Below are 24,591 nucleotides of genomic sequence, written 5' to 3' on the forward strand. Positions count from 1 at the left end.
TCCCTCTGATGAAGCTAATATCTCTTGGCTGTGCTTTTGGTTTAAGTTTGTTGTGTGGATAAGTGACCACCCTGTAGATTTTGTGACACGGCAGGGGGGGAAATGAAGGTAGAGAATTTGGGAAGATGAAGCTTTTCCATTGGAATTTTTGCTCTACACACACCTCAGGCTGGTTTCATTAATAAACCAACTGTAAGGCCCAGCATGGTGAGGAAACTTTGCAGAATTTTCTGGAAGGTTTGGCTAGAAAGTGTGAAAAACAAACACTGTTCAGACACTAACTGGAGCGGCCTGAGAAGTAGTCACCCGAACAGCAGCTGGGCACTCCTAAAATGCAAGCTACCTACAAATATCCTCAGCAATGGCCCAGTTCTCTCAAAGTGGACTGACATAGTTGTGCATCCTCCCTCCCTGCAAAACCACCCACGCTGTCTCTTTCCTCCTGCCCCTCTCCGAATGCTGGATTTAGCATCCAACTTCTTCAGGTCAAGTTCTGTCACTGGGAAAAAACACCCAGCATTACTTACGGCTGTGAGCAAAGTGTAGAAGCCACACCCTGGGCCACCGCCTCCATCCCAGCTGCTGCCAGGAGGCTGCCCCTCCCTGAGGAATCAATTCCGCGTTTGTGGACTAGAAGGGAAGCATCAGTGCTGCTCAGGTATTTAATGCAAGTGGTCCCCCCCCCCTTCTTCTTCAGTGTAAGAGCCCTGGGAAGATTTTGTGTGCAGTGACCTGTAATCTTGTTACTTTCTGCCAACCTGCTAGGAGCAGGAGTTCTTGTTTTCACACATGGGAGCGTAATAGAAAAGCGGCACTGGTGGGGCCAAGATTTTGCTAAACTCTTTTTCATTTTTGTAACGCTCGGCTGAGCTCTTTTTATCTTGTTGAAGTGGGTGGATTGTTGAAATCCTGAGTGTCTCCCCCCCCCTTCACCCACAATTTTGCCTGCTCACAAAGACATCTCAGCACAGAAAGTTCCACATCCGCTAACAAAAAACCCCCTGAGATATTGTTTTGAAGTTTGCTTTCCAGCGGAACTTGATTGACCATAAGAAAAGCATGCTGGATCCGGCCGGTGACCCATCTAGTACAGCATCCTCTTCTCACAGTGGCCAATCAAACGCCTGGTATTACAAACCCACAAATAGGATTCGAGCACATGCAGAGAGCACAGCCATCACGGCTAGTAGTAATTAGTAGCCCTCTCCTCCATGAATTTGACCAATCCTCTTTTAAATCCATCTAAGCTGGTGACCATCACTGCCTTCTGTGGGAGCGACTTCCATAGTTTAGCTAGGAGTGTGTGAAGAAGTCTTTTCTTTTACCTCTGCTGAATCTTCCAAAATTCAGCCCACAAGTTCTACTGTTATGAAAGAGGGAGGAAAACTTTTCTCTAGCCACAGTTTTCTTCTATCCCTCCTTCCCTCTAACCTCTGCTGTTCCTTAAACCACCATTTCCCTCTGTGTCCCTCCTTTCCTAAGTGGCCTTTGCCCCCCCACCCTGACTTCAGGCAAGTCAAGGATTTTTATGTGGCACTACAAATGCTCCAGTTGGGCTGCGTGATAATAGCCTTACATTTTCATGTATATAGGGGGATATATTTTTACATGAATGTTATTTTGTATTTGTTTTTCACTATTTTATATTGATTTTGCACTATGCTGTCGTTTTCTTAACTTTATCATTGGTCCCTGCCTTGAATACTTTGTAGAATGGTGGGACATCCATAGCAGCCTCTGACTAACCAGAAATAGCAAATAAGCTCTCTTTCTTTCTGCAGTTTCATTCCAGCTCATTCCCAGTTCTCCTGGTCAGATGAGTTCCTTTGCTTATTGCAGCAGCAATAGTGGACCACAGCCCTGACTCTGCTTGCGTCCAGCTCTGATTGGCTATCTTTTTGGGTGTTTGTTTTGCAAAGCTTGGTGATGGCAGTGGGGGGGGGGGGAGAGGGTCCAGCCTGCCAGTCACTCTGCTAAATCACACGCTGTGAATTCTCGTCTTTCCAGTTGCCGTACCAGGCTAATTCAAAATCTTTTCATACAGACTACACATTTGGCATGGTAATTTCCAGTTGCTGTTGAGAGCCAAAATGTACACACAAAGGGAGAAAAGGTTTTTATTTATTTTAAAAAACAGCATTTTATACAGCCTGACTATGATTTTATGAGGCTTCATTGAAGCATATCAAAGGAAAATATATCTACCTCTATTGATACATGTTTTTTAAAGTCTTGTGCAGCTTTATTTTTCTCTTCACAAAAGAGAGAGACAGGTTGCCGTTGGCATCATGCCAGCACTCAGCCAGCTGTAAAGTTGGCAAGTGAATTAATTTTTAGTGCTTCCATGTGTTTTCCACTGTGTCCACTCACTGCCCATGGCAACCTCCCAAGAATTGTGAAACATATTTACCTACCCTGCCACTGCAAAATACTTCTGACTGACCACCACAGAGTAGGATCATACCAGGAAGGTCAAGTGGCCCTCTCCTGTCGTGAAATGTTGTTTGACCTACTAGCTATATGTGTGAGGTTAGAATGCATTGCATGAGAATAAGACAGAACCAGGTTCAAATCCCGATGGAGCCACGAAGCTCGCTGGGTGACCTTGGGCCAGTCATTATCTGTCAGCTTACTTTGCAGGACTGTTGTGTAGAGAAAGCAGGTGGGGTGGTAAACTGCTGTGAGCCCCTTGGAGGTGTGGGGCGGGGCTCAAATTGAAATACATAAATAAAAGGTACATGCAGGCTTTTATTCAGCTGGAGCTCACTGGAGTTCAGCTCTGGCACCTCTTAGGTGGGCACCATTGCCATTCTAAGAGAAGAAGGGAGAAGTTCATGGTGAGCTCTGGCACCTCTTTTTCTAGAAAAATAACACTGGGCACATGTAAATGTTACATGTTATGTGTTGCCTGCATGTATTCTGATTCACATCTTCACTTCTTTAATTAGATTGGGAACTTGTCTGTTCTAGTTTTAATTTTGGAAAAGCACCTCATGGTTTGGAGTATTTTAAATAATTGCCCCCTTATTCATTTATTTTATTTAGTTCTCGCAGAGTGACCCAAAGCAATTTACATGAAAGCCAACTAGAACATCCAATAAAAAAATCTAAAAGCACAGTTAAAAGAGCTAAAACAGACCAGGATTTACTGACCCCATCTCACCAAAAGAAGCCACATGCCACCCTTCAAATTAAAGGCCAAAAGTCTGGGTAAAGAGAAAAGTCTTTGCTTTATTGAAAAATGGATAAAGGCGTGCCTCCCTGGAGAGAGCATTCCACACATTGGGAGCCATCACTGAAAAGACCTGATCTCATGTTGCCACCCTCTGAACCTCACAGGGAGGGGACACATGAGGAAGGGTCTCAGGTGATGATTGCAGGATCTGGGTTGGTTCATGTGAGGAGAGGCGGTATTGGGGTCCTGAGCTGCATAAGGCTTTATAGGTCAAAACAAGCCCTCTGGATTGAGCCTAGAAGCAAATTGGTATGGAGTGCAGTCCTGCCAGAATTGGTGTTATATGTTTAGACCCTCTTGCCATGATAAAAATCTGGCCACCAGATTCTGCACCAGCTGTAGTGTCTAAACCATCTTCAAAGGCAGCATGACATATAACTCATTGCAGTAGTCCAACCTAGAGGTTATCTAAGTTGTGGTTATTTCATTCACATAACATCTCCATGAGGTTGAGTGAGCATCCCTCACCCAGCAAGCTTCATAGCTCTGAGGACTTTTCATCTTGGGCCTCCCTGCTCCAAGATCTCGACTGCTATGCTGGATTTATTTGCAAGGCACTTGGATGGAGGTCTAAGAGTCATGGTATTGATAGTACATGCATTATCTTAAAGCACCTGAGAGAGGCGGCAGCTTGGGATTCAACTGGCTCTTCCCATGCTCTTGAAGAGACCACTACAAGGTAATGGTAATGTCAGGCATGAGCCAGCTCCCAGTGAAGGTTTCCAGCCAACGGAAGAAAGCAGCCAGGAACAGAGAGAGTTAACTTTCATGCAGGATGAACAGCAGCTTGTGGGGTGTGAAACACAGAGCAGTCAGATACAACATTCCTAGAGTTGACATGTTTAGACATGAAGATTGATGTTTGTCCAGCCAGTAGATAAACTTCCTCTTTCCTCCTGGGCTGGGACAAACTTCCTCTGCATGTGACCAGAGGTGGGCATGACCTCACCTGTGCAGGTAACAAAAGCACAGGGCTGGCCACCACATATCTCTCTTCTCCATTTTGCTTTCGTTGTAGAAGCATCAGCCTGAGATGCTCTCTTGGCTTCCAGCCAAGAGAGGACAAAGGAACTATCTCCTTATGGGATAGATTCCAAGTGTATATATTTTGTAACTGAAGTCTGCCTTCTGGGATCCATCTGTGAACAGAATGTGTGAGTAAACTATTTTATACATTTTATACAAGATTGTGTCGTGTCTATTCCTTTTAGGAGGGAATAAAGGAGAATTACTAGGAAACTTATTTTAGAGGCTTAAGCAAGCCTGGCAAACCTATCTGCTGTGTAAATTAACCCCCCCCCCAAAAAAAAAATTATTATTATTATTTTATTAAAGATTTTCTTGTTTTACAGAAGTATGTGTAATGTCTCTCGTATTTTTTTCCATGTAACATTTTTACAAATCAGTTTCATTTGTTGAGACATTAGGAAGAAAAGGGGTGGGGGGGGAAAGATGGGTGGGGTCGGTGGCGATGTTTCTATTTTGCTTAATGTATGTAGGGTTTGGTGTTAGCGTTACTCATGCCGGTTCTCTGCTGTTCACTTGTGTTCCTTTGGTGGTGAGAGAGGTTGGGGTTGGCCTACGGTATGGTTGTTTGTTTGTGATTGGCTGTGGTGATCTTTGTTTTTGTGTGTGAGTGGGGTGGGTGGGTGTTTTGGATCAGGTTAGCCATATTAAAAGGGGAATGTTACTCTGCTAAATTATAGAACTTGTTAATGCACCTTGGAAAGGATATAATTAAACAATATATCCTCACCAGCCTCCCTGAACATTCCCACACAGGTAGTGCCAACTCCTCCACCCCTTGGAATGCCGGGGGATAAGGGAACAGCTGAGAGCAGGCTGGAACCCAGCCAAAGCTCTTGGGAAGTTCAAACAGGAGTGAATGGAGAAATAAGTAGTTTGTCAGAAAGGGAGGAGGGGCAACCTGATCCAATCCCTCCTCAGAGTCGGCTAAGGAGAGGGCTGTTAGACCAGAAACAAAGCAAGAGATGTAAGACGCAAAAGTTCTCTATCTTCTGTAGAAACCGGAAGGCATCTTCAGAAGGGTCATCTTGATTGATGATGTCAGAGGCTGTATTAGAGCTGTCCGGAGCTATCTGTTTGTTTTGACAATAAACCATCCTTTTTAATTAGCTACGCTTACTGTGTTGCTGGGAACCTGGACTCCTGACAGGTAATCCCATACCCCTTGCTCTAGCTGACACGCAGACAAGGGATGGCAGGAGGGAACAAGACTAGGACAGATCCCACAGGGCTACTAGGTTGGTGATGGAGCAGAGGACCACCCTACTGTTAGAAAGGCTCTGTAATTTCTGATGATATTACAAAGAATGAGAACATAATTAATTTATTAATTCATTGGTGCTGACCTTTAAAGCCCTAAACAGCCTGTATACCCTAAGGAGCATCTCCACCCCCATCGTGCAGCCCAGACATTGAGGTCCAGCACCGAGGGCCTTCTGGCAGTTCCCTTGCTGTGAGAAGTGAGGTTACAGGGAACCAGGCAGAGGGTCTTCTTGGTGGTGCCCTCACAGTGGAATGCCCTCCCATCAGATGTCAAGGAAATAAACAACTACAGTGGTACCTCAGGTTAAGAACTTCATTCGTTCTGGAGATCTGTTCTTAACCTGAAACTGTTCTTAACCTGAAGCACCACTTTAGCTAATGGGGCCTCCTGCTGCCGCTGCGCTGCCGCTGCACGATTTCTGTTCTCATCCTGAAGCAAAGTTCTTAACCCGAGGTAATATTTCTGGATTAGCAGAGTCTGTAACCTGACGCGTATGTAACCCGAGGTACCACTGTATCTGACTTTTAGAAGACATCTGAAGGCAGCCCTGTTTAGGGAAGTTTTTAATGTTTGGTCTTTTATTGCATTTTAATATTCTGTTGGAAGCCGCCCAGAGTGGCTGGGAAAACCCAACCAGATGGGTGGGGTATAAATAATAATAATAATAATAATAATTCTCCTGGAAGTATCAATAGGCTGGATAATGGTGCAATATAGAGAGATAGATATTATACTACAGAAGATAGAGAACTTTTGCGTCTTACATCTCTTGCTTTGTCTTTATAGAGCTTCAAGCAAATAGAGGGTATGTTTTTTGGGGGGGGTCTTTGAGCACCTTGTGGCTCAAAATGTATCAGAGTTTGTGAGAGGTGAATGAACTGCCTCCATGTTGTGGGTGGCCCGCTTTAAAACAACTATTGTGACTTCCTGCTTTTCTTCCAGCAATGGAAAAGTATCTTCACATAATCTGTTTCTGTGCGTATCTTGCAGGACTGTCGATTATTCTTAAGCAACGTATGGACTAGGAAACTTGGGAGAAGGCATGGGTTGCAAATGATAGCTTGTTTTGTTCCAAGCAATTTAGACAAATATGATAGATCACTTAACAGATGGATTACAAGCATCTCTCTCAGTGGAGATGACAAAACTTCAGTATGTTTGATGAATAAATAGAGCTGGGTTCTTTTTTTTTTTTTTTTTGTCTTCTCTGTTGACTTGCGAAATGAGGTGTGCTTAAGTGGAATGTTCCATCAATACATAGACATGATTTGTTTAATGGACGTCTCATCCAACATTCCTTCTGCAGGTCTTTGCTGTTCACCTACAACAGTCTTCTCCAACCTGGTGCTCTCCAGATGTTACAACTCCCTCCAGACTCAGTAGGCATGACCATCACTCCTCCTCCTGGCCCTCATGCATGAAGCTACCAGTGTCCTAAAGAAACTGATTGGCCCAGCAAGGCAGGCAGTGGCTGTTCAGCCTGAATATGAGATTTCCTGCCGTTTCCTGAGGCCTTGTGAATAAGCAAGGTCTGCCTTCCTTCTGAGGAGGGGCCATGAAGTGGATAGAACAAAACTTCTAAATTTAGCAAATGAAACTATAAATGTCTCCAGGCCTTTATAATCTCCACATCAGCAGGACAAGATGCTTACTCAATAAAAGAGTTGAGCTAAGTGTTCGCAGCGTGTAATTCCATAAGGATTTTTTTTCCAGAGGAAAATGCTATCATTTTCCATCTCTGTTTAATGAATCATGTGAATTATAGGAACATTTACAAATGACTTTCTCTGCAGCCTATTAGTTTGTTTCTGTAGGGTTCTAATGGAAGACATGCCTCATTTAGAGCTCGCCTTGCCCCGAAGCCATAAAGAATAAATTGTATTATTATAAGCAGTTACCTTTGAAAATGATCTTGTAAAAAAAAAAAAAAAAAGTACATTGCATTATTGGCAAAATGGGTCGGGTGGAGGGGGGTGGGTGAAGTGCTGTCATTTTAGACCAAACGCTGCAGGCGGTGGCTTGAGTGAGGTTTTATTTTTGTGGCTGTTACCAGGCACTAAAGGAAGGCAGCTGGAAGAGGAAGGAAAATGCAATCTGAAGAAGGTAACTTGGCCCAATAATAACCCAGGCATAGGTGGCAGGCATAGGTGCCAACTCCTGCAGGCCCAGCTCTTTTGCCTGCCCTCAATATTTTTGAGGGGGCAGTCATCCAATGTTAAAAACAATCAGGGGGCGGAGAAGGCTGAGCATGGAGCTGAGAGCAGCATAACTTCAGTGGCTGGCTCCTCCTCCTCCTGCCATGGGGCAGGATGGGGGGGGAGCAGTCCTTGGCTGAGAATCCTCCAAAAAACAATCTCTCAAAGGACCTGTTGATGGCATTTTACAATTGTACTGTTGAGAGTGTATTAACTTATGGTCTCTGTGTGTGGTTTGGGAGCTGCGTGGTCAGGGGAAAAACAATGCTGCCCAGGGTTGTAAAGACTGTGGAGAGAATAATTGGGTGCACTCTTCTCACCTTGGATCAAATCTATGCTTTCAGGTGCCATAAGAAAGCTGCAGAGATAGTGCAGGATAGTGTACACCCCAGAAATGATCTCTTTCAGCTTCTGCCTTCTGGAAGAAGGTACAGGGTTATAAAGATTAGGACTAGCCGCCTCAGAAACAGTTTCTATTCAAATGTGATTTTGGTTTTAAATGCAGTGTAAGGAGTCTCTATGGGAGTATACTGTATTTAAAAATGGGGTATCAGAGTTTTTAGGGGGCTAACCAGGTTGGGATAGCTGGGATAGCAGATTTTTCAATTTCGTTGTTCTGTATGGGACAATGACAATAAATATTATTGTATCGTATTGTATTGTGGTAGTAGTGGCAGGAGAAGGAAGAGGAGACTGATAATGGAGCCAAGTGCAGTGCAGGGCAGCTTAAGTGGCCAGCGGCTTCTCCTTCTCCTGATACTTAAGGGAAAGACGGGGGAAGCAGTCCTCGGCTGGTCATGGCGGCAGGAGGAGGAGGAGGCCGAGCGAGAGAAAAGAGGAGTTGCCAACCATTGAAACCATGCTACTGCCATGTTTGGCTCCACCCAGGCTCCTCCCAACATCCCGATGTTGCATCCTGACGTCATGCGCGCAATGTCCCCATGTCATGTGTATGGCATCAGCCCCCCAATCTTCTGCACACGTTGGTGCCTCAGCTAGCAGGGATGATTTAAGACCAGGCAGGAAAGCCAAGCACCTGCCTTGGATGCTGGGGTTCAGAGCTGCTTCTCTACTCAATTGTTCACTCAAAGGAAAACAGTAGGAGCAGCCCATCTTCAGTTGTCAAGCTGGCAGCCCTGGCCTGGTTGGCCAGCATTATGGTAACGGCACATGCTTTTGTGCTGCAGTCATAGGGATACTAATTTCAGTGCCAGCATAAATATAGGTGTGCATGAGAATGACTGTGATTAAGGCAGCCCTGTTCAGGGAAGTTTTTAATGTATGATATTTTAGTGTTTTTGGTTTCTATGGAAGCCGCCCAGAGTGGCTGGGGAAACCCAGCCAGATGAGTCGGCCAATCGGTGTTAAAGAAGGACAGAACTTTCTTTATGTATGCTACAACAGCAGCAAGAATACTTATTGCAAAGCACTGGAAGACACAAGACCTACCCACACTGGAAGAATGGCAGACGAAAATGATGGACTACATGGAATTGGCGGAAATGACTGGCAGAATCCGAGACCAGGGAGAAGAGTCGGTGGAAGAAGATTGGAAGAAATTTAAAGACTATTTACAGAAATATTGCAAAATTAATGAATGCTAGAATGATGTTGGATTGAAGTTAAGTGGTTTCTAGCTGTAATGGTAAAAGAATATGGAAAAATTGGATTTTCAATAGGTCAAAACTTAATGCTGTAATATATTAAGATTAAAGATTAGGATAAAATAAGGAGGGAAAGGAATTGCTGAACTAATAAATTGAACCGGAATACAAAAAAGGGAGGCATGAGGAGGTCCGGGAAACAAGTAAATGAAAGATAAGTGATGAAAAGATGGAATTGTTTTTAATTGGTTTTTTTTTTTTGTATTTTGTATTTTTCTTTTCTCTATTTTTCTTTTTCTTATCAATGTAATCTTTTTTTGAAACTTTAACAAATATCATTAAAAAAAAAAGAAACCCAGCCAGATGGGCGGGGTACAAATAATAAATTATTATTATTATATTATTATTAAATCCGGGTGTGCAAATTTAGCCTCTTCTACAGCAGGGATAAATGTTCACGCAAGTTGTGCAACAAACGCAAGAAAGTGAAATACAGTGGATTTGCAACTGATGTGTGCTTAACTTGCATGATTTCAACTTTATGTGGTTGATGGCTGACTGGCTGAAATCACACAAACTAAATGCATGGAAGATGGGGAGCTTAAAAGCTCTTCTTGTGCAAGGTTTTCCTGCTATGGAAATAACTTTTCAGCTCTCAGACTTGCTTACTGGGCTCTGGGAAGCTCTGGCAAGATCTCACAGAACCTTGGATGGCCCTGTGAGATCTTGTGACATCTTGTAAGAGCCTTCCAAAGGCTGGGAAGCTTGGGAATTATTTTGTTGTTGTTGTTGTTGTTGTTGTTGTTGTTGTTGTTGTTGTTTGTTTTAAATAACTTTTTTATTCAAAATTAAAACAAAACATATTATCCAGAAACATATTACCCTTATTTCCCCCCATTTTTCCTCCCTCCCCCCACAAAAACCCACCCACCCCACCCCCGACTTCCCTCAGTTCCAGTCTTTGATTTCTCTAAAAATGCTGTTTTCTGTATGTTACACAATTGTATAGATCCTCAAACTATTTACCGTATTTTTCGCCCTATAGGACGCACTTTTTCCCCTCCAAAAATGAAGGGGAAATGTGTGTGCGTCCTATGGGGCGAATGCAGGCTTTCGCTGAAGCCTGGAGAGCGAGAGGGGTCGGTGCGCACTGACCCCTCTTGCTCTCCAGGCTTCAGGAAGCTCTCCGCAAGCCTTGGGAGCCCGCGGGAGTTCCCGTTGGGCTCCCTAGGTTTGCGGATAGCAGCCTGCATCTCGAAGCCTGGTGCACGCTGCACAGCACGCCCCGGGCTTCGGTTCCCCGACCTGGTTTGGAGGCTGGCGGCGGGGAGAAGCGCGCTTCTCCCCGCCGCCAGCCCCACACGCTCGGGGGACAGCGGGGAGGCAGAGCGCCACCATCCCGCTGTTCTCCGACCTAGTTTGGGCTTCAGGCAGATATCCGCAAGGCATGGGAGCCCGGCGGGAAGTCGCGCCAGTCTCCCAAGGCTTGCGGAGAGCTGCCTGTTCTGGGGGCTGGGGTCAAGGGAATCTCGGGCTTCCCCAGCCCCTGCCCCGTGCCTGGGGGGGAAATAATTTTTTTCTTTCCCAAAAAAAACCTAGGTGCATCCTATGGGCCGGTGCACCCTATGGGGTGAAAAATACGGTAGCTGATTTATCAATAATAAGTTTGTGAATGTTTATTCAAAGCCAGCCAAGGAGTCCAGTTCGCTTTGTTGCGTCTTCAAATACTTTGTAAAGGGTTCCCATTCATCTTTAAAGTCACAGTTATCCTTGCCCCATAGCTTATATGTCAGTTTTGCCAGTTCTGCATAGTCCATCAATTTTTCTTGCCTTGATTCTTTAGCTGGGATTTCTTCAGTCTTCCATCCTTATGCTATTAAAACTCTCGCGGCCGTTGTTGCATACATGAAGATGTTTTTCAGCTTTTTTGGCAGATGTTTCCCTACAATCCCTAACAAAAATGCTTCAGGTTTTTTAGCAAACGTTAAATGGAACATTTTATTCAATTCGTTGTATATCATTTCCCCAAAATTTTTAATTACCTTACAATCCCACCACATATGATAAAATGTCCCCTCCTTTTCTTTATACTTCCAACATATATTTGAACTAGTTTTGTACATTTTCCCTAACTGCACTGGTGTCGTGTACCATCTTCATGTAATTCTCCTTCAATAGGAACAATCTGTAGATTTTAAATCAGTTTTCCATAATTTTTCCCAATCTTCCATCATAATGCTGTGACCTACATCTTGTGCCCATTTAATCATAACTGATTTTAGCTCTTCATCTTTCGTCTCCCATTCTAATAGTATGCTGTATACGGCCTTCAGTAATTTCACTTTCCCTTCGATCACTTCCGTTTGAAATCTAAATCTTGTATAACTGAATCCTTTCTTGCTGTCTTCTTTATATGTTTCATATAGTTGTCGATAATGCAACCAACTCTGAAAGTCATCTTTGATCTCATCATAATCTCTTAATTTCCATTTTCCATCATGGTCCTTTAATAAATCAACATATGTGAGCCATTTTCCTTTCTTTCCAAGTGGTTTGAGCAGTAATTCTTCATGTGGTGAAAGCCACCACGGGGTCTTTTGTTCCAATAAGTCTTTGTATCTCTCCCATACTCTCATTAGTGATTTCCTGATTATATGGTTGTAAAAACTTCTATGAACCTTCCCTTTTCCATACCATAAGTATGCGTGCCAGCTGAATCTGTTACCATGTCCTTCTAGTTCTAATGCCTCTTGCTTATCCAATCTCATCCAGTCCCTGATCCATACCAAACAAGCAGATTCATAATATAATTTAAGGTCTGGGAGGGCAAACCCGCCTCCGTCTTTTACGTCTGTAAGTATTTTATGTTTTATCCTTGGCCTTTTGCCCCCCCCCCCCCCGATAAATTTTGAAATCTCTTTCTGCCATTTTTTAAAACATTCATCTTTCAGGATGACTGGTATTGATTGAAAAAGAAATAGCATTTTTGGCAACACATTCATTTTAATCACCGATATTTTTCCTAACATTGAGAGATTCATTCTGCTCCATATTTCTAAATTTCTTTTTACCTCAAGTCACATTTTTTCATAGTTATTTTTAAATAGGTTTATATTTCTTGATGTTAACCAAATCCCTAAATATTTAACCTTTTTTATGGACTTCAATTATGGATTTTTTTTGGGGGGGGGGGTTAAACCCTGCTCAATGTTTCAGTTGCAACATGTGAAATTACTCATGTAGGGGCAGTTCTAAGGGGGTGATTTGACTATATGAAGGTTTTACCCAGGGCAAAAGAACCCAGCTAGCCCCCCATGGATGCAGCTCTGACCAGCCTTAACCTAAAAAAATCTGAAAATGGAACAATGACAGATTCCTAAAGCATTATTTCTACTTCACAAAGGCAATTTGGGATTAAGGAATCTGGTGAGAAATACAGATGAAGTGAATCTCAGAAGCAACTCACACTGGAAGGGGACAGACCAGAAGAGAGGCTCTTTTATCCATAAGTTTTCTGTGAAGAACCTAAAGTTTATCATGACAAGCAAAGCTGATCCAACATCTGTGTGATAAAATCCAAATAGCTTTTCTCCCTGTTCTAGAACTAAAATAAATAAACAACAGCAGTAATAGCAGAGCTAACCACTTGTCACAGGTCAAATTTTCCTCCAAGCACGTCTGCACCTTCATGGTAGATCTGATGCTGATGGCAGGTGGAGAAATCTCTCTCCCTTTGGAAGCCCTGTGCGGAAAGAAATTCTCTCTCCTACTCTAAGAGATAGAATCACAGAATTTCAGAGCTGGAAGGTACCCAAAGGTCATCTAGTCCAAGCCACTGCAATGCGAGAACCACAGCTAAGGAATCCCTGACAGATGGCCATCCAAGTTCTGTTTAAAAACCTCCAATGAATCACAGAATTGTAGAGTTGGGAGGGATCCCAAAAGGGGCATCTAGTCCAACCCTTCACAATGCAGCAATCCCAATGAAAGAATCCCTGACAGATGGTCATCAGACCTCTGTTGAAAAATCTCCAATGAAGGAGAGTCCACTGCCTTCTGAAGCAGTCCACTCCACTGTTGAACAGCAATTACAATCATGAAGTTCTTCCTATTCTTTAGTCAGAGTCTCCTTCCTTGTAATTTGAATCCATTGGTTTAGGTCCTACCATTTAGAGCATCAGAAAACAAGCTAGCTCCACCTTCCATGTGACAGCCCTTTAGAATCCTTGTAACCCACACTGGCAGCTTGTTCCATGAGCTGCTCTTCACAGGGCTTCTCGGGATACAAGACAGATCTACCTTAGACACTGAAAGGCTGCAGGAATTCAGAAAGCTATTGATTATAATAATTAGGTAGTGGAGGGACATTGACCTGTGTGTCTGAGCTGCTGGAAGTGAGAGAGGAGGCGAAATTTCATGGTGGATTATGCTATTTGACTATTTCTCCCCCATTATGCCACACAATGAGCAATTTCCCAGCTTTTGAGTGGCTGTATGTCAGGATAATTTGCACTTAATAGCTCTTCTCCCCTTCCCCCATTGAGGAGATGAAGGGGAGCAGTGTTACCTTTTCAGTGCAATTGCATGGAATGGCCGGCCTCATTCACCACCGGGAATGAGAACGATGAACAGGCTCTCATTGACAGAGGCAGTGAGATGTAATTTGAAAGAAGGTGGAATGGTCACATTGGATGTAAGATGCGACAAATGTGTGCAGGTGGGATGTACCAATTGCTCTGCAATCCTCTGGAATGGCCCGATCTGTCAGAGGATCCCAGATCTGGTAGCAGGACTCATTAATCCAACTAAATCCAGTTTAAATGCAGAGTGCAAGCATCACACATTAAGCCAATTTAGTCACGGGGTTGATGCCACTGCTGTTATCTAATTGTCTTCTTAAAATGTTAAGATGCAAATGTGGTCAGTGGCTCCCAAACCTGCCCCGCCCCCAAATACCACAGACTGCTTGAAAATTGAAAATTTAGCCTGATATGATAGCTACCTTGCAATATCTGAAGGGCTGTCTCATGAAGGATGGAGCAAGCTTGTTTTCTGCTGCTCCAGAGGACAGGATCCAAACCAATGGATTCAAATAAGGAGATTCCAACTAAACATCAGGAAGAACTTCCTGTTTCTAAGAGCTGTTTGAAAGCAGAATGGACTCCCTCGGAAGGCAGTGGACTCTCCTTCACTGTTGGTTTTTAAGCAGAAGTTGGATGGCCATTTACCAGGGATTCTCTACAATGAAGGGGATTAGACCAGATGGCTTCCGGGATCCCTTCTAATAAATTACAATTCTGTGATCCTATGCTGATGGTCTTGGTGGACCATTTAATGATTTTTCAGCCAATTGTAACAACTGTAAGTACTAGATGCTGTACAATTTTCACTGTTGTTTTTATTGCTTACTTTCGTTTCTTATATTGTATTTTATTTCAATGTGTAATCCATAAAATTCTAATTGTAATACAATAAAAGATTATATAAGAAACAGAATAAGCAATAAGAAGCAATTAAAAATCAATAGGAATATTTCATGCAGAAATGGATGACATTCGCAAACCGCTGGTGGTCCATGGACCACAGCTTGGGAGTGAGCTCAGCATTTCAGGATGAGGCCTATTTTAGAAAATGTCCAAGAGGATCAGCATAAAAGAAGGCGGCAACAACCGCCTGTGTGGGCAGGCACAATGGCACTCCACTTTTCTATGCAAACTCCTAAGTGTAAAGGACAGTGATACACTCAGCAACATCTCCCCTTCTGAATAACAAAAGCCTCAATGAATGCAAGCCTGAAGTAGCCTTTTAACTGAAGTGTGTGGGGATAATTGCTTGCTGGGGAGAAAGGATTTTTCAACATGTTGTTGAAACCATTTCTTCATTGTTGCTATCAAGCAACTTCTTGAACATCTGGTGTGGGCCTTGCTTTTCTTCTGCAGTTGCCTCCCCGTGCCTGTCACTGATTTTCCAAGAATTGTTTGAAAGGCAGGATGTAGGAATATACCAAGTCAGAATGCTGAGTGCTGTGGGTGGTGGTGGCTCTTTGGGTTCTGGAGCTCTTTTCCATCACTTGATGCCTGATCCTTTACTTGCAGAGCAGTAGTTACCAAATTGGGTGGTTCAGCCCCCCCCCCCCGGGGGTGGCAGTGGAATTATGGTGTGTGTGTTAAGAGGCAACGGGGCAGCAGGAGGGCAATGGAGGTGTAAATGACTATCAGACTTTGAAAAGCTAATATCCCTGGATCAAGTTCATCAATTTATTCATTCATTGCATTTATACCCCACTCTTTCCTCTCCATGGAGCTTGAGGTGGTTCTCCCACTCGTGATTCAATCGCCACAAAAATCCTGTGAGGTTGGTTAGGCTGCGAGGCAGTGATTGGCCCGTAAGGTCAGCCAGTGAGATTTGTGGCCAAGTGGAGAATTAAACCCTACCCTCCTAGGTCCTAGTCCAGCACTCTATCCACTATATGACATTGGGAGGGAACATGGTTCCAGGGGGCAAACCCTAATCTTCACAGCCTCCAAAGGCTCTCGGCAGGTCACATAGCTGAGAATACAGACTACAGAGGCAGCAAATGCATTACAAAGTTTAGTATGTAGTATTTAACGACGACAAGCTGTGTTAGGGGCCATGAATAATGGTTCACTAAACAGGCAAAAGAAAAAATGCCTGCCTGCCTAGAGAATCAGTGTTCATAGTTACTAATAAATGTGTCTGCTTTACTGGAACGCAAAAGCAACATCTTACAATTTCAGGAAATTAGAAACCATCATATCTATGAACATTATTTACAGTTACTAAAAGCAGAAATGATCAAACAGAAATGTGCGAAGAGCACAGTTATGCCCTGTGGTAAATTTCACGTCGTTACCATCATTTGTGTGTGTGGTGTGGGTGGGTGTGCGTGGCCTACAGGTTGGACCCAGCCCATAATGGTATAAGAGGCTGCTAGGGGGCCACCAACCTAAATGGCTTTTAAAGTGGATTAGACAAATTCAGGGAGGAAAGGGCTATTGATGGCTACTAGCCACGGTTGGAGGCAGCTGTGCTTCTGAATACCAGTTGCTGGAAACCACAGGAGAAGCAGGAGCCCTGTATCTTGGAATGCCATGAAAATTGCACCCTTTTACTGTTGTGCACCAAATTCCAGTAGTATGTTATGCATAAAGAAATTGGTCCAGTCGTGGTGGAAAAATTCTGAGATATATAATGCACACGGTCTCCAGCACTGCCTTTTGTCTTCTAGTGCAGGGCTGGGGCAACACTGGTCCTACTGTGGGATCCAGTCTCTCCTATTTTGGGGCCATCAATTATTGCAAAGAATTCAACAAAGGGAATAAATATGGCACAATCTCTTTTGCATGAGCCTGCTATAAGCCTTTATAGGGCCTTTATCTACCCAATATAACAAGGTGCTGATAACAGGCTGCTTTTAAACTTATCTTGTAGGTTTAACTGTTCGGCTATTCAGCGCTTGTAACTTGTTGCTAAGTAACTATCTGTTAAAAGCGAAACAAAGCCTTTTGAAAGTGGGAGAGGAATGATAATGCTGGTGCGCTTGTTGGCGCAATTCTGTCCGATGGAAGAGGTAAATGTGGGCAGCTCAGCCCAGCCGCCTCTGATGGCAAATGGCTGACAGGTCTCCTTGGCCCCCAAGACAAGCAATTCATGCTGTTATAATGATTTTAAGCTCCACTTCATCTTGCCCATAATATTGGGAGTCTGCTCATGCCACCCTAGTTATGTTGCTTGCAGGCAGGTATGCATGTGTTCCTTCTTCTTATTAGATAACAAAAGCATCATTGCGTGAGGGGGAAAAATCAATATTGTGATATCCACAATCTGGATCAGCAGAACATAGATGGCTTCCAGGAGTAAGCCTGAGGTTGTTGAGTGTGTGCTTGTGGGCTGTGAGACTCAGAATTTAAGAGACATACATATAATCTGGACACATAGAAAGGAAGAATGGGGTAAGGGAGTTATATGTTAATCCAATCTGGTTCTGTACGTAATTTGTTTTCTTTGTTGCAACATAGAAATTTCTAATCTCAGGTGAAGGGGTAAAATATATTATGATGGTTAACTTTTGAAGTGTGCATTATCTGTTCACCTCTATGGGATTCAAGTTCTACATCTGATAGTGCAATTATATATGCACATCTATTCAGAAGTAAGGTCCAATGAGTTTCTCCCAGATAAGTGTATAGATGTTACCTTTACAGATGACCGACAATAAAAGGGCAACTAGTGAAATAGTAAAGTTTGTGTTTTTCTTTGACAATAAGGCATTACCATATAGATCAAAATGTATTTTAATTGGTGGGGTTAAGAGGAAGGGGATGGCTTGAAGAAGAAAAGCAGAATCCATGGGCTCACTGATACATGGTGCCCAAGGGCACACAGAAACCTGCAGCTGGCTCTGACTCAGGTACAAGAGCATAGAATCATAGAATTCTAAGGTGAGAAGAGACCACAAGGGCAATCTAGTCCAACCTCATGCAATGAAGGAATCACAGCTCAAGAATCCCTGACAGATAGCCATCCAACCTCTGCTTAAAAATCTTCAGTCAGCGGTAGGCAACCTAAGGCCCATGGGCCACAAGCAACCCACGGGGCATTGTTTAACCGGCCCACGAGCTGCCCCCGAACCAAGCCACCAGCTCAGCGAGTCCCTATGCACTGCACTAAACTGGCACAGTGCAGCGCGGGGACTTGCTTCCGTGGTGCCAGAAATCTCAGCTGCGGATGCGCAGACGCTGGAAATCGCGTCTGTGCAGATGCCAGAAATCGTAGGCATGCGTGTGATCCAGCTCATGGTGGGATCTCCACTGGAGTGAACCAGCCCAGACGAGATAAACCTTGCCGACCCCTGCCTTAAGTGAAGAAGACTCTACCACCTTCCAAGGGAGTCTATTCCACTCTTACTGCCAGAAAGTTCTTCCTAGTGTTTAGATGAATCTCCTTTCTTGTTATTTGGATCCATTGGTTCAGGTCCCACCCTCTGAAGCAGCAAAAAACATAAAGAGGAACAGGACGGAAAAGACTGAAAGAAGCTCACCCAAAATGAATCAGAAGCTCCTCTTCATCATGATCAAAGGCAATGCACAGAGGTTCTAGTCTCACTTCACTAGAGGCTAAATTCAAAATGCAGACACTTGATTATCCGAAGTTCTCTCCCCACATCCTGCTGTCCCAACCCCAAAACTCCCCCTTCTCTTCCTAAACTGAAGATCATCCTTTCCAGGCCCTCAAATCTCTTTAAAAGATCACTTAACTAGATCCAGCAATAGAGGGGCTGTGAAAAATATTCATTGGAGTGACCCCTCCCAAGAGATTATGTGGTAAACAAAAGTTCAGTTCAGCCTGAAGAGCACTCAGGGCCCCTGATCACTCATGTGTTCTTGAGGTGTCTTTAGAAGGAAACTTTGGTGGCCTTTGCCAGCCATCAAACCAAGCACTGTCTGTTTGGAGAAACAGAATAATTATCTAGGTATGAATAGAACCTCCACCCCACTTTCACACATGCTCTATTTGCAGGTGGCAATTTTGGGGTGGTGGTGGTGGTTAATGGGTGTTAGAGAGTGTGGAACAGAAAGGGGTGTGTGTGACTCATTGGCATTCCTCCTAGCAGAGGCTGACCGGCAGTCATCATGTTTACATCTTGGAACCCCCTTGGTACACCTTGGGACAGCCTTCGGAGGAGCACAGGAAAATGGTAGCCCTCACAAATTTTGCAATGGTGGCAAACAGTGGTGTGAGGGAAAGGTGCAGTCATTTTGCCTACCCCTTTGCCTCTGAAACTACCCCATATTTTTGGCAAACGTTTTCCCTGGAGAACCTTTGTCTCTACACTAAAGTGACCACTCCTGTAGCTGGAGAAAGTCCTTGTAGGGGAGCCTTCTTTAGCAAAATCTTCTTCTCAAAGCAGAAGGAGTTGAAAATATCATGTAGACTTTATAAATTTTGCTCCTTCTGTTAGACATCCTTTGTGGCTTTACATAGTCACCCTATTACACCAAAAGACCTCAAAATAATCTGGGTTCAGCACCTGGAGGCACATGACCAATGTCATGGATAACTCTCCCCCTTCCCCCTAATAATAAATCTGTCCTTTTCAGAAATCTAGGAATTTCAGACATGTCAGAGCTTGTCAGTCAAAGGAAATGATGCTGATCAGACCATCATTTCCACAACCCTGCAAAATAATTCCCTGGGATTACAGTCCCTGGCGTGTCACCAGCATGGAGCTGGAGGGAAAGGCCAGAAACATGGTCAAGGTTTGTAGGTCAAGGGGAATGCCACTGTTTTGTCTCTCCTAAGGGAAGAAAAACATTTTAAAAAGCAGTGCTGGAGAAAAAGAGGATAGATTCACAATGACACTAAGATATAGGAGGAAGTTTAACAATAATGTCTCCTGCCTGAAGCATTTGGTGGAAAACTTCTGCAGGAGCACTGAAAGGATAACATGTTTTCTTTCTTTCTGTTATTATTTATGTTACATCCCAGAATAACAGAGAAAACATGGGTATTAACACAACATAAGCAACCATCAACAGAGGCCCGGAACAATTGCTAGATTCTGACAGCATTTTACAAATTCCCTTGGAATTGCTGATCCATTTCCTTTATGTTCTTACATCTTAACATTTGAAAACAATTTGCCAGAAGTAACAGAATATGTTCAACCGAGAGAGAATAAGGAGCACACAGGCTCATTTAGAACAAAAACAGGTTGTTGTTTTTTCATCAAATGCATGAAAGATATAATTTGGATACTGATAGATTTAGGAGTTTTGCAGTGACTTAAAGCTATATGAATAGGTTGCAATAGACAACAAGAAGTTGAGTTACTTAAGAGAATAAGCTACAGTGATTTTGTGCTGTTTGTTATATTGTTGTGGGGTTGGGGGGGGGGGGCTTAGTCTGCATGAAGTCCTGAGTCCCTTCCAATTTCTGGGAAGATATGAATTCCTGTAGAAAGTATGAAAACAAACTTGCCAAACCAGCTCCATTGTCCAGGCAATGGTTGTGACTACTAGCTAAGCACCCTGATGAGATGTCAGGGAGTGGCAGGGCACTGATGAGTGTGTGATGGATACAGGGGAGCTGGAGGCTCACCCAGGAGAGGGGACCAGTGATTTTTGGAGTTTGGTGCCACCCATGAGGCAGGAGCCAGGGTGGGAGGAAAGGGAATGGTCTGAGAAGTCAAAGATGGAAGAGGGAGAGCAAGACATATCAGAAGCAGAGAAAGAGATTGTTCAGGTGAAGGGCAGGCCAGTTGGATCCCCATCATTCCCTGCCCCACCACCTCCTAGAACGAGGAGGGGCTTGAAGAGGGAAGCACAGTGAGATCTTCAGAGCAGGAGAAGTCTCAGGTTGCATGCGCGCACTCCATCAAATGAAGGTGCATAGTCCTAGGGGGTATGTGTGACCCCACTGTTGGTTCAACTGCTCCGCTGGGCACAAATGTGGAAAAGTTAATGCCAGGTAAGCATGTGTGCATGTGTATCTGGTGCACCTTTGGAGCTGCTGTAAGTGTGTGCTTTGGGCAATAAAGTATTAATTATCGGCTGTTTGTCTTCTTTGGCTGGGTGTGAGCAGGACAGATCAAGGCAACCTCAACCTCTTCCAGCCATCAATCATATAACATGAGGAGCCAACTCCTCTCATCTAGTCCAGGATCCTCTTTTCACATTGGCCAAACAGATGTCTCTGGGAAGCCTGCAAGCAGGACCTGAGCATAAGAGCCTGATCCCCTCCTGCATTTTCTAACAACCACTATGAAGAAGCACTGCTGTCTCCAGAAGCAGCAGCCGAGCATAGCCTCCATCACGGCTGATAGTCACTGATAGCCTTCTCCTCCTTGAATTTGTCTAATCCTCTTTTTTAAGTCATCTAGGTTGGTGGCCATCACTACCTCTTGTGGGACTGACTTCTATTATATGTGCTGTCTGAAGAAGCACTTCCTTTTTTCTGCCCTGAATCTTTCAACATTTGGCTTCACTGGATGTCCTAGTGTTTCGAGAGAGGGAGAATAAACTTTTCTCTATCCACTTCCTACCACGTGAAGTTCACTTCTAAGGAAATGACCTCAGACCCAACAGCAGTTCCTTGGACTGTAGTATCCCCACAGGATCAGCCCAACTGATGGCTGCAGACTTGGATCCTCACATGTCTGTGAGTTTGATTCCACCTACAGCTGGCCAGGTTTAATGAGGGCTGGGTGAGAGGAGTGTGATCAGTGTAATGCAGGGGAGAAAGTGTTAATTTCACTTGCCACAGACCAGGATGCTATACTGGCTGGTAATCCTTCTTCTTCACAACCTTCATTTCTTTTAAGTCTATAGCTCGCTTTCTAGCCCTCTTGGGGATTTCATGTTTTGAAATGTAAAATGATTTAGCATCACAATGGATATGGTTGCATTAGTTACAGAAGAACTGCTACTCAGACACATTCTGCAAACTTCATTTCTTGAAGAGGGAGTGGTTAGAGGGGGTGAAGTGGAGGGGATCCCAGGACCCTTTAGAAGCATGCACACACAGAAAAGCAAAACTGGGGCCACCTTTTATCAGGACCAGAAAGAAGGGACAATTGACATGTCTGGCTTAGAGGGAGGAATGGAGCCAAAAGTCCAGCCATATGTAGGATGACAGGAATTGGAAAAACTGCCACAGAGTCAACCCTCTGAAGAGCAGCTGATGAATGTTGCAAGCCTCGCCATTAGAGGCAAGATTTGTGAGGGTTGCCTTGGTCCAGGGCAGAGCGCAGTAAGTGACTTGAAACAAATTATTTAAAGCTTGAGAGAGACAGAGCAAAGCCTTTCTGGGGTTTCTGACGGCATGTCAAAGTTCTGAGGCTTGCATTTAGAATCCCCTCCTGAGTGCCTGCATGTGTGAAAGAGGGGGGGGGCAGTCACTCTTCCCTGCAATTTGTTCATCAGCTGATGCTTCTAAGTATTCTGGCCCATCTCCTCTGGTCCCGGCACGCTCTTCTCTCCCCAAAGTTTTTCCGACACTCCTTGTCATGTCAAATCCCATCTTAAAACCACTCTATTTCCATAATCCTCCTTCCAGGGCCTTCAAAGGCCCTCTTAGCCTCCCCCCTCCCCCCCTCTGTTCCACCTCCCCCATGTGTCCTCCGTGTAGGTGAAACCAACATTAAATGCAGGAATTACGTTGTCACTCTGTGATAACTTTTCTACCATTCTGTAGCATCTTGAAGATGAAAGGCTTTATGTTGGCAAGAGGAGTTTTCACACACAGTGAGTCAGAACCCTGATTCAAATCTGCCATCCTGCTCATTTTCCCACTGAGACACCTGCCTTACCCTGGTTCACTTTAGAGCTGGCCCTGGTACAGTGTCCCTATCTCCCCAACCTTGCAGAATAAAAAAACTGCCTTGCAGGGGTTGGACTGAATGACCCTTTGGGTGTCTTCCAACTCTACAGTACTATGATTCTATGTAATAAGGCAAAGGCCCTTTATCTAGTTAGCCATATCTTCCAGAGAAGTGGATCTCACCCTACTCCATGACTGGCCTGCCTACTACATAAGACTTTAGCTGGCTATACAGTAGCTACCTCCAGAGACTACCGCTTCAATGGCTAGCTTAGATGGGCTTGTTGGAGCTGTCCAAGGTCCTGAATGCTCTTGCTCTCGTGAGCCTCAAGCACCCACTGAACTGTTATGTTCTTGGGCAAGATACAGTCCCCCGGTGAGTCCACCACTTCTTCGTCATTATCACCAGCTGCTCTTGCTCCTCTACCACTATTTGCTTGTTTGCTAAGCAGAGAACCGGTGAGCAAGCATGTCTACGGTTCCTCCTTTGCCTCCTGCTCCACCATTGTCTGGGCTAGAGTGAGAGATGGGAGAAGACTTTTGGAGAGCCACCTCTAATCAGAGTAGGCCAGACTTCCCCAGCCTACTGCTCTTCAAACTTTGGTGGATGACATCTCTCACCATCCTCGATGGCCATGCTGGCTGGGGCTGATGGGAGTTGGAATCCAACAAACAACAAAAGCTATAAGCCCGTAGGAAAGGAAAAAAGAGTTGAGCCACAAATTTGGCTCTTAATTTCCTGGCAGCCAAATACAGAAACAAGCCAGGAAATGTATTTCTCCCCACATAAAGCAACACACAGACCCATTTGATGTAACACCCCCCTCCCCCCCGGAATCCAAGACAGAATCCAAGGTAAGAAAATAAGAAAAGCCTATTGGTTCAGAACAATGGTCCATTTAGTTCAGTATCCTGTTCTCACATTGGCCAGCCAGATGCCCCAGTAGGAAACCCACAAGCAGGACCTGAGCACAAGAGTACCACCCCCTCTTGTGGTTTCATTGGGAGGGCACCAGATTAGGAAAGGCTGACATATGCAGTCTCGGGATGGATGGGCAAGTGCTCTGGTTCATTTTTGTTGTACATTTCCACTGCAACCTATACTGCCCCTGAGCAGCTCTGGGATTTGCATACTTTTGAGACCACTCCTTTGTTCCAGACAGATCCCTGCAATAACCCATAAGTAGCCTCTAGGCAGCAAAGGCATTTTTTAAATCCAACCTCGACACCACCGAGGTTATTTTGCTCGTTGAAATCACCCCATGCTCGATTATGCTTGCAACTGCTGACTCTAAGGCATCTTTGCGGTTCAGAACATCTGTCTGCAAAGCCACGCAATAAGAAGCGACGTCGCTAAGCCGTTTGATGGAAAACGGCCATTTTTCATCCTTGGCATTAGCGTTCTTAATGTGACACCTCTTCTGTCGAGAAGCCCCCCTTGAGCTCCCACAAACAGCTCCCTGGCTGAGCAATCTTGCTCTCTAATTTAGAGTTTAAGTGTATTTACTAGGAGATCACCCCTAAAGAATACCATTTACCAAGCTGACAACCCCCAAATTGAATTTCAGCTTCCGCTACTGTACGTCAGTGACAGAAGTAGCAATCAGAATAAAGACTGCTGAGGCTGCATTTAACACACACACACACACACACACACACACACACACTCGTCAGCCATGGCTGGGTTCAAATTTCTTTTCTCTTTAGTTCAAAAAGTTTAAATTTGCAACTGGTTTTGCCTCACCCTCCAGCCCTGGGACTCCTCATAAGAAAGCTGTGCCTGGAGGAAGAACTGTGAGGGGAGAGACTCCATCAGGCAAGGCCTCCTTCCACCTGCCTTGTCCCACCGTCTTGTCTCTGCTTCTCAATTTGTATTGTATTATTTTATGCACTTTGGCTTGCCATTGTTTTATTGATTATAGTTTA

General features: G+C 44.3%; 1 long non-coding RNA gene across 3 annotated transcripts in view; it reads right to left on the minus strand.

The window, feature by feature from the left end:
• Positions 1 to 24,591, minus strand: part of LOC308483346 — a 66,974-nt gene that overhangs the window by 11,107 nt on the left and 31,276 nt on the right. Inside the window, exon 3 of one of the 3 annotated variants that reach the window (XR_013989640.1) lies at positions 3,611 to 4,374. The exons of the other annotated variants lie outside the window; for them this stretch is intronic. This is a non-coding gene — a long non-coding RNA (uncharacterized lncRNA). Of the gene's footprint in view, positions 1 to 3,610; positions 4,375 to 24,591 lie in introns of those variants that run through there. 3 annotated transcript variants of the gene reach the window in all.

Source organism: Podarcis pityusensis (assembly GCF_964106645.2).
Source record: "Podarcis pityusensis genome assembly, chromosome: 8".
NCBI lineage: Eukaryota > Metazoa > Chordata > Lepidosauria > Squamata > Lacertidae > Podarcis > Podarcis pityusensis.